We start from the raw sequence: 16,597 nt of genomic DNA on the forward strand, positions 1-16,597 counted from the left end.
GGGAGTGGACCTACAGTTTAGAGTTGGATCTGAACCACTATGTGCCTCCACTGGGTATCGAACCCGGGACCCCTTGATAAGGCGACGACGTTATCACTACGCCATCGGGGATCTGGGTACAGGAGAGAAAATAAAGAGAATGATAGAGGGGAAGAACCAAATAGAGAAACAGACAGAACAATAAGGAAAACGAAGTGAGAAGAGAAAGGAAGGGGAGAGACTACTGAAGGAAAGCAGACCTGAAATTATTTCGTCCATCCTAGACAACACTGAACTCTGCTAAACCATTCGTCTCGATATTTAAGTCTTGGTCTCGACGGGACGAGACTTGTTCCGTCTCGATACCTCGACCAGTGTGAAATAAATTTGGCCTAATCCTGAAAAAAAACATGTACGAACATATTCTCAAGTAAATCTTCAAGGTTACACCGTACAAGCCACGCGATATGTAAATGAAACACTTCACGGCCACCGGAAGCCTCCCTGCCCGAAGATAGGCCACGGGGACTATCTTAGCATTCCTAGGTAGTTTTACCAATTGTGCCCCGATAAGGAAAAGAGCGTGCATCGTTTAGGATGGAATTTCCCCTTCTCTTCGCGTGTGTCGCTTTTCCCACGTTTTGAAGGCGTGATCCGTCCCATCGCTAATTTATTCTGCCTCGTCTCTCCTTTATCGTCCTTTTCCTTCCCTTTGCCCTCCTAAATTGTTTTTCTTTCCTTCCTTGACAGAGATCACGTGATGTGCAGAACAAGCGATCACTTTCTGATAGCAGGCGCTGGTATTCTGCAACGTTTCAATAACGTGACCTAGAAAAGGTGAAAAAGGGAAATGTTGCTTGTGTGGGATTGATAAGTGTAACAGGTGCATGCAGGTGAGTCGATGAAACGCAGCTAGTGATCATAGGTTGGCGAAATGATCTCACTTTGGAGGTGCGATAGGAAAATTATTAAAAAAAACAACATAAATGTAATTCCTCACTTATCCTATCACTTATGTTGTAAGGCAAGCAACATTAAAATTCATATGAATAGGAATAATGCACAATTATTACGAGTTTCCGACTGACTTGTTCAAACCGCCCGTTTGGTGGCGCTAGCAACTTCCGTGTTACCTTTCAGATGGTAAGTGAAATATCCTTTTGTAAAATCTGAATATATGGCAATGACTCGAGTTCAGAAAGCGTGAGATGCATAAGTATTACCATACAAAATTATCCACAACCATGTTTATTCTATTCTCTGTTATAGGGAGTGAGAGCTTCAATAGATACAAAACTGTGTACAAGCTGTTGACAGCCTTAGCATCCCACTTATATAACCCCCCTCCTTTCCTAAATTCACATGATGTTAATGAGAAATATTTATTTTGAATTTATAAACTTGCATTACTAAAACATGAATCTTAATTTATATGCTCTAGAATCTCAATAAATAAATAAATAGATAAATGAACAATATTTCACTCACATTGGCTTCGTACAGTGGGATCCACAAGTATTGCTCAGCAAATTGTCCATGATTACTTTCATTAATTTCTCTCTTCTATCCTGTTAGTTTTTAAGAAATGCATTTTTATTTATGCTGATGCAGAGGTTGGCAGCATCCTATTTGGCGTTTTGTTTGAAGCTCTCATTGCGTAAAATAAAGAGAGTTAACTTGCTGATGGACAATTTGCTTGGTAATACTCACTGTACGTATGACTACTTGTGATTCTGCTCTTTTTTTATTTGAGCATTTTAGAAAAAATCTACGTGGAGAAAAGCTACGTCGGTGATTGATCGCGTTATTTTGTCGACTCACTATCACTCCGAGGAAGGGTCAGGAGTAGAGTGCTGGTTTGTGCATGAGTGTTGCTTTGCGCGAGTGCCTCCCACCGACATATGACTGTATTGTACAGTGTAGTATAAAAATCTGTAATTCTGTAAGGCACACAAAACATTGAACAGTAGATAGAGCGCCTAGCAACCTGAAATCGACTGTCTTTTGTTGAAGCCAATTGAATGCGAAGTCTTGACTAATTATTTCATGGCGACTGGCGGCAAGTAACCAGGGTCGTCTGCTCGCGTTTGGAAGCAACCAATGAAGGATATATCTTGCAGATGCGTGTGCATCCTTTACCCAAATAATTACGCAAAACTTCGCATAAAGTTGACTTGAGCCAAGAGACTCGAGACAGTTTAGTCTTTCATCACATTGGAAAGTACACACTCTCAACTGATGCATTGTACATCAAATAATGAATGTTTAAATAGCTAACAATGGCTGGAAAGGCAGATGTTTGTATATTCAAGGCTCCAGCTTTGAGAGTCGATTTTCCAGGGCGACGGTGGCGGCTCCTACCCGTTCATTTTTAAGTCAGACACTCTGGCCCAAGTTAGAATGAAAGAATGAGGCACAGGAGCGTCTGCCTGATGCAGAATTAAGAAAGCCCCAAGGAAGTTAATTACAGAAACATCACCGTGAGGCAGTTTCCATGACAACGACCTAAATCATCTCTTGAAGCGTAAACGTGGAACAACACAAGTTGACGAATTAAATCGTGTGCAAGGCCTTCATTTTACGTGCAGAACCATTACAAAAGTGCGATATAATAATAAGAGATGTGATTTTGCTTTGTCTTTGTTGTGTTGTTTGGAACTATGTTTACTGTGCGATAACTTCCACAGGCACCAATCAGAAACTGGCAAGTCGAAATTTGATTGGTTAGGGATTCAACAAATTCAAGGTCTAGGTTAAGTGCTTCAACGCTTCAACTATGTTGTCATGCTTAATGAATAACCTTGGTTGTAATAAAGTTTTGGTTTTTATGCTATGTGTTTAGTGACTAGAGTAAAATGTATTTTTTTTTCTCTTTCAGGGAGGAGCGAAAAGATAGCCAGGAAGGACTGAGGTAAGTTTTACTTTATTCTTCAACATACAAACAGGATATTTCGAATTTTATAACTGTTTAGATGTATATTTCGAGAATGGTGGAGGTATACATAAGCCTTGTATATTGATAGGTGGACGACATATTTTACTTCAGGAATTAATGTTCGTGTTGGAGGATGCTAGAGTATTAGACTTTTCTTCACATGGAACCAATGAGTGGCGTCACTTTTAGAGTAGTCTTTGCCTCGGATGAAGATCTTCTCAAGCGAACACTTCGTGGGCCACCATCCCGTGTCATGATAATCTTATACAGGGTTGCTACTCACCGGGAATTCCTTGAATTCCGGGAATTATGCGTGAATTCTACTTGAATTTTTCTCCGTAGACGTGAGATTGCAACTTTTATTAATCCAAATCCCATTGAATTTATACATATTTATTAATGCTCTGAGGCAAGTTGTTCACAGTTTAGTTTTCTTTATCGACGAAGGAAAATAAAAGAAATCTGCGTGGAAAATAAAATAATTCTCTCAGTTAGTTTACTTTGTTAGTGTCCTTTGCAGAACAATATACCTGAGAGATGGAAGATTATTGCAAGATAAGACACATTAAAGTTGATTAGGTAAATTGGAGTTTGAAATTCTTATACAATTAACAAATATTCGTAGATTAGTATATCCCATAACATTTGTGACTTGTGTTTGTAGATGTATTTCGATGTGCAATGGCAAATGTAAACTCCACACTTTAAATTAAAATTTTTAAATATATGTACCGTTTAATTGAATTGAATTAGAATTTTTGGATCAATTGGAATCGCACAGACCCTTTATATTGTTAATATATTTGTGTGTGTGTGTGGTTGTGAGCGGTGAGGGCGATAATACCTAAGGCTGAAATACAGAATACATCTGCTCGTACCCTTGAATTTTTGGAAAGTTAGCCTTGAATACCGGGAATTATACTTGAATTTTATCAAAGTCCTAGAGTAGCCACCATGTTTTAGATGCGAGGCAGGTGCATAACGGTCAGTCAATTAAAGGCAAGCAGTGATAATTTGTCGTTGAAATGACCTCACTATGGATTTAAGGGGGGTACAACAAGCGAAAGTTAGCGTTGTCGCCTTGTATTCAAGGGGTCGCGGGTTCGATACCCGGTGGAGGCACAAGTGGTTCGGATCCCACTTTAAACTGTAGGTCCAGTCCCGATTAGCCTTACTGTGCATAAAGTGGACTTAAAACAACAAATCAATACAATACAACAAGCGAAAGTATATTCTTTACTACACTAAACACTCACACAGCAGTGCAATCAAGTATCATTTAAACTTATACTAATGGAAAATCGTGTACTATTGCCCCTTGCCTTCGCAACTTATTTGATCAAACCATTCAGAATAAAGAAATATTCACTTTCTCCGTCCTTACTTCCTCTGATGGCGTACTGGTAACGTTGCATAATCAAGGGTTCCCGGGTTTGATACCCGGTGGAGGCACATAGTGGTTCAGATTCCACTTTAAACTGTACGTCTAGTCCCGATTAGCCTTTCTGTACATAAAGTGGACTTAATAACTCAATTCGACCCTTTATTTTGTAATTTCTCTTTTCTGTTTTCTCTCGCTGTTGTCTTGTCTTCCTATTTCTCTCTGCGTGTTTTCCCCTTATCTTGTTTTTAAATAGTAACTTTCTTTTTAACTCTGTCTTGTGTCTTTATCTATCTTTATCTCTCTTCTGTGTGTGTCATATTTTATTTACTTATTCTACTCCCTCTCCTTCACTTATTTTATTCCTTCTCTCTATTTCTTTCTGTGCATATCTGGCCTTTGTTCTCTCCCTTTTTCTCTATCTTTTTGCTTATTTATTTCTCTTCCTTTCCCCTTCCTTTCTGCCTGTTTCTTGCTTCTTTCTACCCCCTTCTTTTCTGTCATTATCTATCACTTCTTTCTCTCTTAAAACGTTCGTCCTATCGACGCGTGATCATGAGATCCATTTATCTCACTCAAGGCTCTATCTGTGTGAGGAAGGCCAACATCATAGGCGTGCGCAGACCCGCTGATTGGGGGGGGGAGGGGGCAAAAGCCTTGATGAAAGTTCAGTCGGGAAAGAAAAACCTCATTTTATGTCACTCTTTTAGTTTTCAATGCATTTATGGGGGTGTGTGTATATATAAACATATTATTTAAATACATTACTTAATCAATTCATCCGCCCCATAACAAACCAAATGTAAAAATGATATAAATTGTCTTTGAAATGTGCGCCCTCCTTTTCCTCCAAACTAAACTGTTATAGCAGCAACTGTACTTAGTTGTACTTACTTGTCCCTCTGGTAATTCACAATGCATTACAGAAAAAAAGGAATTGCAACCGAAGCGAGCAAGAAAATTGAAAACAGTATTGATTTAATAGCGCGCAAAAAAAATCATGGGATGCCATGGCTTCTCGTGTACAATTTTTCTCATTCAGATCGTTCGGCTTAGAGGGACAACTCTCGGAGCCCCCTAGCTTCTACTGCTCTGAACTTGACAAGACTGTAAGTAAAGCAGACAATGCGAGCGAAGCGAGCAACAAAATTTTACGAAATGAATTTTTATTTGTATAAAATTTGAAGTCGAGGGGGCAATTGGCCCTCTGTGCCCCCCGCAGGTGCTTCTGGCCGTCTGGAAAAAATAATGCAAGAAAGACGTGAAAACTAATTCCATCTTCAGTATTCTTTTCTCCTGCTACTCTTAGATTCTGCTAGTCTTGCATTCTTTTACTTCAATGTTTGCCCCCCTAGAATTGATTTCCGTCCAAGGTTGGGAAAAGGCAATGCCCCCCTGCCCCCTTGTGCCTGTACCACTGAACCCCCTTCTCCCGTAGTTACTGCGAACTTTCATCGGCTTGAAAATACTTCATTTTCTTTAAGAGTATAATATCGTTTAATAACAGCAATAAGATCCCTCTACACTAAATTTGTAAGTGAAAGTATAGTTAATAATATAGGGGCATGGAAAGTCTGGAAAGGGGGGGGGGTCAAGGATGGCCACATCTCCCCCTTCGAAAACGAATGTCAACCTAAAAGTATATATTTTGCACGTATAATTCGATTTCAGTCATGGTAATTTACATTAATTATTATGCAATAACTTCAAATTGAAAAGGTGTTTTTTGAGGGGGCAACACTATTATTGGGGTAATATGTCCCATGGAAAAAATACCTTGTTTATCCCTTCGCGGAAAAAAAATTTGCGAACGTCCGTTATTAGGGGGGGCAACTGCCCCCTTGCCCCTCGTGCGCACGCCTATGAGCATACTTAGGTTTTGGGTGTTTCGTTAAAGCTGTGATCTGAGGATACATTACTGAAAGTAGTTTATGCTACACATTATTATGATTTTTAAAGTTCCATTCGTTAAATAGGCAAAGGAATATCGATAAATCGATTGCGGCAAAGTTATCGATGATACTTCGAGATAACTGAGTAAAGCAGGAAAAAACCGAAGTCCTACTTGTTTCAGTAGTTCGGATTACTACGGTTCCAAGAAATGAGAGTGGTACCCAGCTGAAATTAAGAATAATTTCTGAAGTCCCGTTCCAGGGCTATTTTTTTGTAGTATAGAATGTACCGAATGTCATGAAAAGCTTTATAAACGCACCTTCAGTGTCCCCGTATGGTCTTATGTGATACCGATAATAATTCGAGAAATGGTAGGCAATTTTTTTTTTTTTTAGGTAAACCTAGGATTATAGATTGCGAGGTTAGCATGCAACGTTTAGAATCCTATAATGATATGAATAATTATGTCTATAATATTAACTTACCACACATAAGTTTCCGGTAAATTATAGTATTTCTGCAAATATGTAGTAACTATTCCATTCAAAACCTAACTTAGAAGTAAACCCACTGTTGTACGAAATAGGGATACCATCTTTAAAATGACGCCCCTATAAAAGAAATACCTTCGTTCCTCATTCCAGCTTCAAACTCATGGTCACTGATTTCTGGGTTACAGGGACGAACAGGTCTTGACTACCCATCGGTCCACTGCTATCAATACGGACATAAAGATGGCGTTATGGACAATTTTGTAAGATCGAAGTTTCTGCTGTGAAAAATGTTGCGTGAAAAAAAGAAGAAAAAAACCCTACTACTATCGTTTGTCTTTTTTACGATCCGAAGTGCTTTGCAAGTTGTAAATATATGATATGTACACTTTTCCCTCGATCCTTCGCGTGATTTGACCATAAACGCAGACATAGTGGACGTTGGATCTGGAAACTTCCATCGTTGTTCCTCCCCGCGCTTTACTCCTCTCTATTTTTACAGGACGTTAGTCATTCTTTGATGTTAATGGATTTTGCGATCGCTCGATTTCGATGTGAACACCATTTCCCTGCAGGTCGTCGATCATTCTACGTGGCTGAAGCTCGTGATAGACAAGCCAAAAACCTTTTCTGCGTTATGTGCACAAGGGCAAAGGCTTGGCAGAAGCCCGAGGGAGGAGAACGCCATCTACAAAAGAGCTTGTTACTCGCTTTAACGGCTGCTTTGCAATATGTGTGCGAGTTATCACACGACTGGACCAGTTAGCGAACCTTCACTGATGTTTGAACCCTCGATGACCATGTGACCTCGAGGAGATAACATGAAACAAAAGAGAGACAGATCCGTGCTCAATTTGCTGTCTTTGTAATTCAGTTTCCTGCCACGGGCGTCTCTTGAGTGTTTCGAGGCGTTTGTCATTTCTTACGAGTTTGAAATTATTTTGATTGTTGCGGTTTAGAATGAAATGAGATAATTGGCAGCATCCAAGGTGAAATAATACTTACAGTAGCGTCCACCGGATCAGCAAAGTTTGCACACTGAATCGAGACCAATATTCCGGGCACCTTCTGAACTGGTGGCTGAAAATCGACGAATCAGAGATCTGTTTCATCGTGTTTTTTAGTGTTGCCCACGAGACGAGACTTTGGCCTGTCTCGTCTCGTGGAAATGCTGTCTCGTCTCGAAAACATTCGTTTGTCTCATGACACATGGTCAATCTCGTCCCGTCTCGAATTTTTAAAAGCCTGTCCCGTCTCGTCCCGTGGGCAACACTAGTGTTTTTCTGCCATCGTTTACTTGTGTGTCCCAGAGTGCCGAACGCTGCTCGAGTACGAAACAAACTCGGAGTTGGATGCACACCGTGTTGCCAAACCAACTGTAAGCGCAATGTTTCCTCTCTAGTCCGCGAGGGTTGCTAAAACACCCTGTTGCTAGTAGGCCGCTCTAGCCTGGTGGCAAGCTGACTGAACCTGGAATTCCGATATGTGTCTTGAAGGTAACAACACTTGGCAACGTTGATAGAGAGCAGCCGATGTATAGAATTGTTGCATAGCACCCACAACACAAATGATACTGCCACTCGCTCAGACTCGCACACCTTCGAGGACAATAATGGCAGATAGAAATAAGTAGTTCCCAAGGTTAGCCTCCAGCTAAGATAATTTTCACAGTATTCCCCCACGTACTGGAATTATCTCCATGTTAATCAATAGAAGCATCTCCCTCACTTATTCGCAAACTGGACCAAGCAGCACCCCCCCCCCCCCCGGCTAGGAATTTCCATTTCGAGCACCGTATATGCCAATGTCTGATAAACCATCAATTTGATCGGTTCTTGATTTGAATTGAAGCTAAAGGAACTAAAGTTTCCATAAATCTCTCTCTATATAAAAATGGATGTATGTGTGTATGTTTGTTTGTTCCGGCATAACTCTCGAACGCCTGGAGCAATTTCAACCAAACTTGGTACACGTATCACTTGCAATCTGGAAATAATATTTTTGGTGTAAGACACCCCTAGGGGTGGGGTGGGAAGGGGTGACATGTAAAAATAATCCAAAACATTCCGCACAAACAGACATCCGTGACTCTATGCAATCCGCACAACGATAGTGTTTCTCGGGTTGTCTAACATTCAGGCTATGTTGCGAATGGAATCCATAGTTTTCGTGACACTCCCAATGCGGTTCAACTCCAAGTTCATCACCTATCGGCCTTGGGGGTGAGTTACACTACAGTTAAAATTCATAATTTTCCTGTCTAATACAAGATTAGGATAAATAAATACCCTTGAAACGCCGGGTAATCAGCTAGTATATTATAATATTCGATTAATTAGCACGGATTTATATATTATTTATCCTTGGTTTTCGCGAATTTTGCGTCGTTTCGTGGGGGGGGGAGTGTTCAATAACGTTTTAAAAGAGTATTACATAAGATTTAAATGAGGTATGAAATATAATTTTCACAGACGAAGATTCCCGAAAATGAAAAGTGACCAACCTATTAGCTCACCTGTAGTATTCCACCTAGGGTTAGAATAAATGATTTTTTGAACACTTGGGCAAAGCTACGCAAGTGGGAAGCACCATATTTACAGGACGGACTTTGACCTTTAATTACTAAAATTTCCTGCTCTGGAATGTGACGTCGGGACATTTATTTGTTCCATATTTCTCTTTGCTTCTTAACAAGAGAAATTTACATTTTTCAGTGATGGATTTATGGTGCATTTCAGTTCGTGCAGTACATGCTCATTTCCACTTCTCTTTATCAAGGACTACTAATTTTGATTATGCATGTCACTGAATACTCAAGTACTCCAGTTACGGAAAATGCAACCATTTGTTGTAGTCGTTACAAAGCATTTGAAGGATTTTTGTCGTGAAATCTGTCACACGCCAAGTGAAATATATACAGGTTGGACCATGAAAAATAATCAACGAATATAGGTGACGTCACGTGAGGCACGTGGACGGTGCTTGATGATAATTTCGAGTTCATCCAAGCAGTTTCAGGCTTCCCACTGCTTAAGCACTCGATTATATAGAGATGCAAGTTCACTGTTCAGTATAAGGTCAAAGATACTTTGAAATCCAACATTTCCTTTACTGTCACAAATCACAATTGAGTAGGGCAGACCTCAAGAAGAGACAGTCGTTTTCGCTTATCTATGTGTTGCTATCTCAAACTACAGAAACTAGAAATATTGTGTATCGTAAGACCTGTCAAATAGATACAGGCAAATATAATATAAATTATATCTACCTTTGCATCTGAATATCACTTGACTCATTAAACAGCAAAAAGCTGTTTTTGTTGTTCGGAATCAATGTAAAAAAAATGTAAGCTTAATTGTAACCCTACTTTAATAATAATAAATAATAATAATAATAATAATATCTCAGGATTAAAGGAGTGAACACAATGTGAACATTCGAAACAATCTTTGATTTGCACTGATGAATTTTTTTTGTTTCCAATTTTGTTTATTTATGTCTAACTTAATATCGTTATTAGATGGTGTGGTGATCAAATACGCGACAGAATGGACACGATGATTCATCCATGTGTCAGGATTAAACCCAGGACTTTTGCCTTTACAGCACGTTATGTTCACGACGCCACCACAAAGGGCATAACATATTTGACAGTAACAATCTTTGTATTTCTTGTATTCGTAGCTAGGGATGACCCAAGTGACATCAAATTTTACCAATACCCATTGCACAGAATATGCTACTTGTCTTGTCCCCAAGTAGGAAACTTGGAAATATAAATGTTACGAACTGCGTGAGGCTAACGAACAATTTGTACGAATGTAAATATTTAATGCTTCAATTAATTGATAAGGTTATGGCTCAAAGTATTTTTTCGACAGACAAAATGAGCAATTTGAAAACTGTAAGAAATCTGTAGTTGACATCCTTGACCTTGCTTAAAGGTATTCATCGTAAAATTTTGGTCAATGTAACGAAACATTAGGATCTAAAGAGCATGTTAAGTTTGCAAAATTACTTTCACGGAGAGTACTATTTCCAGGAAATTGCGGTTGGTAAGAAGATTGCAATTTAAACTCAACACCGCTTTGCCATCTGACGCTGGTCACTGTTATGATTGATGAATCAACGTAACTACATAGGGCGATCTGACGAGAAACAAAAAAGAAGCTAATTCCATGGAGTTTATGAATCACACCATCTGGTGGCCGAACATCCCCGCTAGCCTTGGCAACATTTGCAACTATTAAATTTTCACTGACTCACTAAAGCAAGCTCGTGGTTTAGCGATAATAATTAAGATTGATCATGGACGATGTGACCTTATCCTCCTTCTGGGGCCTTTATCGCATCACCTGCATATTTCACGAAGACAGAGTGGTGTAGAACGAATTCACAGTTCACAGGAGTTCTAGAGTTCCTTGGAAGACGGACGTTGAAGTCTGGATGATTCTTTAATGGCTCTCTCAGGTGTACTGTGGACTCATGGGGGTACGATCGAAGGAATTCGGCCTACTCAAGTTCTTGGAAATGTGCCTTGTTCGAGGTCTACCTACTTCCTCAGTTATTCACCAAACATTCTTACTTCATTGAATTCGTCTTCTCTCAAACAGATTTAGTGATTTATTTTATTCACCGTAAGAATACAGAACTCTCTGATTGAGTAACGTTGTGATAAAGAAAACATCATGTGCCATTTTATTAGATGTTACATATAAAGTTAACTGTCAGTAGAATGTTGTTATGAGCAGAAATGTTTTTGGAATGTTAGTGACGATGGTTCTGTTAGCATATGCTGTTAATTGGACATTATTCATTGTCTAGTGATTTCTTTTTTACTTATACACGTGTGTGTTGTGGAGTTGTTGGGTAGTGCACTGGATTTTTAGTAAAATCACATCTGTCGTAGGTTCGTTTCTCACCACCGGAAAAAAGAAATTGTTCACCTGAAGACGAGAGAAAAGGTAATATCTCGATTTGGTTGATTGGTGTTTTAAGTCGACTTTATGCACAGTAAGGTTAATCGGGAGTGGACCTACAGTTTAAAGTGGGATCCGAATCACTATGTGCCTCCACCGGGTGGTAATCTCTCGAAACGTAGTGTTAGAGTGGATATGAGTAAAAAGAAAGGAAATGAATAATGCCCAATTAACATTTCATGCTAACATAACTTATCTAACTCTCAAATTCGTTGAACGCAATGAATGACGTGCCTGATATTGTAGTAGCTAAGCTAACCCTTGTGGTTTTGTAATCAAGGTATTTCGGTGGAATGGAAGCAGTGGTTCAGATCGAAAATCAAACTCTTAAGTCCAGTCCCGAGAAGAGTATCTGACAAAGTGGGCTAAAACTAGAAGCAAACTTTATTATCTTTTCGTTTATGAAATAAAGTTGTTTTTTTTTTGCAACTTTGCGAGAAACTTCGACGTGTGTCACATGAAAATTCCCGAACACATGCACAACACAAGTGAACAGTCTACGGGCCCAGCTGTATGCTTTTCCATCTTGATTAGTGTGATCTTGTACAGTGGAATCCACAAGTATTGTCAGGTATATTGTCCATCGCTCATAGAGTTTTCTCTTACTTCCTGCTGTTTTCAAGGGTTGGAATTGTACTGATACTGGTGCAGACGTTATAAACTACTTAGTTAGTGTTTTATTTTCGTTCTTGAACCTCTCGCATTCCGTTAGACAAGTGAATTAACATCGTGATGGACAATTTGACTGGCATTATTAAGCACCTTTCTACGAGAATATCAGTTGCCACTTCATTAGAAATTTTTTCCATTATTGTGTCCTCTATGGGCAACTGAAGCACCAGTTTTAACAGATATCTGTTATTTCCTTTATTAGTTTATTTGAGTTGGGAAGCAAGAGCTTGTCTTCTTAGTCTTCTTACATAATTAACCAAAAAGGACATTTATCTAAAGTCAAGGGAGACGTCTGGTTGCATTATAACCTCTATCTACCCCTTAATGTGACCTTGCGAATGCTTGGAAAACGGTGCAAGGTCTCTGTAAGTTTAGCCCGCATTCTGTTGTTTTCTTTCGTTGCGGAAGGCATACCAAGACTAAATGCTCTCCGTTACCTCGATTCACATTCCAAACCGTTGAGGAGGCGTGTGTCGGTGGGGGTTGGGGGGCAGCGTGAGGGAGAACAATATGCAATTTCGTCCGGAGAGGGGAAGGGGTAAGGAAAAGCCTTGAGATCCAGTCTCCCGGAACCACGGAGCTTCCGTCTCTGCATTCAGAATGAATTACTGCATATGGCACCCTCGCCATTGGAAAAGTGTTGACAACTCTGGTTTCTTTCCACTAAAATACTGACCTTTTTGGCCCATTCGTTCGTTATTTTAACATGTTCCGTCTCAAAGTAAAAATAAATTAACAATAACGGTGGCATGAGTGAGTAAGACTTAGGTGCTTGTTTGCATGAGATTCGAACTAAGTAAGTATCAAGTGTTTACAACTGAAGTTTAGCCATAAGGACCTTGTAGTTTATCGTGCTCAATCCTGTCCTAACAGCGAGTGTTGTCGCTTGCAGAGACTTCAAAACACCTATCTTATTTATGCGTGTATAGGCGGCGCACGTGTGTACGTCGTACTTTTACAAGACAGTACCATTCCAAAAAGAAAAGTTTTTTCTTGGAACTGCGCTCAAGGACGAACTCGGAAACAGAAGTGTCATTTCCTTCTCTTCATCATTTGAATTCACTACTCACTGTTCATTGAAACATGGGGTCGAGTACGAGCGATTTACACCTCAATATTTCAATTGTAAAAGGTGCATTGTGTTCAAGTAATTGACGAACAGTAAGTGTGGTAGTATTGAAACGAAGACATGGGTTATATCGCCAGTTTTTACAAATTATACAGTGTTCGTTTAGGATAAATTGCCTTAAATTAAGTATTACTTTTAATTGTCTCGAGTATAAGCCGCAGTCCATTTTTCGTCCAAATTTGCGTTAGAAGGTGCGGGCTATATGCGCGTATATAAAACACGCATGAGGAAATCACTTACAGTTGTGGTGGCAAACTAGAATTCCGTGATGTACGAGCTTCCCGCCTGCTCACGGCACTTCAAGGCTAGCCCGGGGGGGGGGGGAGTGTGCCATGAGTAAAATAGGAGGTCTGTCGTAGATTCGATCCCCACCACCGGCAAAATTATTATTGCTATTCATAATAATTAGGGAGTGGATTTTAAGGTACAGCACCTTTCCAAAAATATGGCTGTTCTCCTTCCGATCGTTTGAGATATGTATTTTAGGACATGAAATTTAGTAAAATGAACACACTTTATTACACCTTTATTTATTTATTCGTGAGATTAGCACATTTATCCCCTTTTCATCCCCGCTTTGATGCTTCAGCACCTTTTTCCTGTCCTTTCTTTCATGATTTATTAAAAAATTGGACAGAACAATTAATGATTTTCACTCTTCTTGAGCAGCTACATAAAAGTCTATGCTCTCATTTTGTAGAACAGAACGAGAGCTTTAAAATGGTGTAATATAATCATTGCAGCCCCAATAGTTCCCAAGATAATGTAGCAAAACCCGCGAGAGAAAACACAAACTTCAACAAAACCTATTCGGCACAACCACAGTTCTCTCTGCGGTCCGCGCGCATTTTATACAGAAGGGGCAGAAAAAGAGAGCATTGAATAAGGCATTTTATCAGCACTTTTTTTTTGCACCTTTTTGAAAGCATTATCAAAACCTCCCCCCTCCCTTCCCGACCATAATTTAGCACCTTAAAATCCTTTCTAATAATAATTATTTGTTCATTGTTATTTCTACTGAATCTCCTTCAAGAATTTCTGGAGAGCGGGATGTGACAATGGCTGCTAGGATTATGTTTCTCTATCTCTATCTTTCCTTGTATCTCTGTGCCCTTTCTTCCTCCTACTCTCTCTCTCTCTTCCTACGTATATTAAGTATGCCGTTTTGGCTCATTTTCCCCTAGCAATGTAGCTATACGGTGTGGAACTGGCAAACAAATGGCGGTTTTGAGCAGTAGTTAGATGGCAACACTGAATCCTTTGGTTGTTTAGAACACAGGCTGATACAGAACCTTCTGATACACAGCGATATTTCACGGGAGAGAGAAAAAAGCACGAAGTGGAATGCAGTAATTTCATGCGCAGAGACTGTAATCTATTTTTCTCCCGCGTGGTTTTTCAAACATGTATCCCCGAATTGTTTTCTTAACCTGTTGGTTTGTTGCCGGAAATTTAGTGCCGAAGTTGCGAGTGTCGCCACTGCGCGGAGCCACTTTTGCGAGTAAGGTAGAAGCCACCATCCTGCGCGAAAAAAACTGTTTGTAGGTGCAAGGTGGATGCATACGGGTAAATCAATTAAAAAGAGTGAAGGATCATTGGTTGATGAAATGACGTGTGGAAAATGCAGCAAACACAATAATTCACGCTAAACTGAGTACTCCAAAAAACACAAAGCAAAGAGCATTGGATCGTATATTAAGGCGAAGACAATTACCCACCAGTTGTGCATTTATTTCAATATCGTCAGATTGGGCACTGCTATTTAAAAAAGGGTTTAGTATGCAAGAGAGTATGAATTTCTCTCCATGTTGGAAGTGGAAACTGTTTTTCAAGTTGATTAGTAAGCTAGACACGATGTTTGAAAAATTTGATTAATTAGTATTTACAGAATCCCATGTCTTCCTTATGGGAAATCAACTTCAACTTCAAGTTACGGCTAATCAAATGGGAGTTTCGACTTTTCCTACTACTATGACATACGTAGTTCAACGTGTCCTTTTTCCGTCCATGTACTTTTCTACGTCATTGAATGTTTGATATTCCCGAGAGAACGAATTCCAATAATGGTTCCATAAGCCTAATGCAATTCTCCTTGCCTTCTACGGCCATCCTAGCAGTGTTTCCAAACCTGATGTGCATAAAAGAGCTAAATTTCACCATTAATAGAGCTAAATATGACTTTCAAGGAGCTAGATCAACGAAGGCTGCATAAAGTGAGTAGGGTAATTTTATATGTCAGAGGGGTGGGGGCGCTGCTATCCGTTAGCTTTAAAGTGATGGCAATTTATTCTTATTTTTCACCGCCTAGATTTGGCGGCATCACCCATCTCAAAAATCCACTGATGCTCATATGAAATCGAAAATAAAGGATTCCCGGATAACAACATTGTCATCTTCACCTCAGCCACGGCGCTATATAAAAATAGCTGGGGAGGTAAGAAGGAGGGGGGGGGGGTGACGCAGCCAATATGACAATATCACGTCACGTGCAAAATGTATACTCATGGCAAAAGTTTGTCTTTGTTGGCCGGAGCCAGTGGTGGCATCATAGTGGGGCAGGGGGCGGGTGCCGCAGTTCACAGCCAAACGAGTGCACGAAAGAGCCACATCTGGCTCCAAAAGAGCGAAATTTGCAACAGTGATCGGCAGCTGCCGCAGCGAGAAAGACATAGGGGAAATTGTCCCTCTCCCCCTTAATGGAATTTATGGACTCACTTCTTGAGTTGCAATGCAAACTCGCTTCCCTCCAAGGTTATGTGTGTTGCCTAGGTCTACGGCGATAAGTGAATTTTGATAGGAAATTTTGAATTTCAACTTCTACCGCCCTCGAGTTAGGCAACACACACAACGCCTTGCAAGGAAGCGACTATTTCAGGATCTAGGGTGTCCCATGTTTATTGCCGGTCGTCGAAGTCCGAAGCATACTGGTTCCTGCACACGGTTTGGCAACGTTAGCCTAGCCCCAAGTGTCAACCTTCACTCGAAAGGAAAATGGACCATTGTGATCCTTAGGGGCAAATAAATATTGCTGCCATTTTGGATCAAGTATGTTGCAAGATGTCTCCCCGATGGCGCAGTGGTAACGTCGTCGCCTTGTAATCAAAGGTTCCCGGGTTCGATACCCGGTGGAGGCACTTG

At 40.1% G+C, this 16,597-nt stretch overlaps 1 protein-coding gene across 2 annotated transcripts in view; it reads left to right on the forward strand.

Moving 5' to 3' along the window:
* The window catches only part of LOC145991161 (uncharacterized), a 275,164-nt gene that overhangs the window by 85,918 nt on the left and 172,649 nt on the right, over positions 1–16,597 (forward strand). Inside the window, exon 3 of one of the 2 annotated variants that reach the window (XM_083126990.1) lies at positions 2,858–2,890. The gene's annotated coding sequence lies outside the window, so the exon portion shown is untranslated. Of the gene's footprint in view, positions 1–2,856; positions 2,891–16,597 lie in introns of both variants that reach the window. The other variant, XM_083126989.1, reaches the window with a different exon arrangement.

This window comes from Lepisma saccharinum, chromosome 8, assembly GCF_977018435.1.
Source record: "Lepisma saccharinum chromosome 8, izLepSacc3.1, whole genome shotgun sequence".
Taxonomy (NCBI): domain Eukaryota; kingdom Metazoa; phylum Arthropoda; class Insecta; order Zygentoma; family Lepismatidae; genus Lepisma; species Lepisma saccharinum.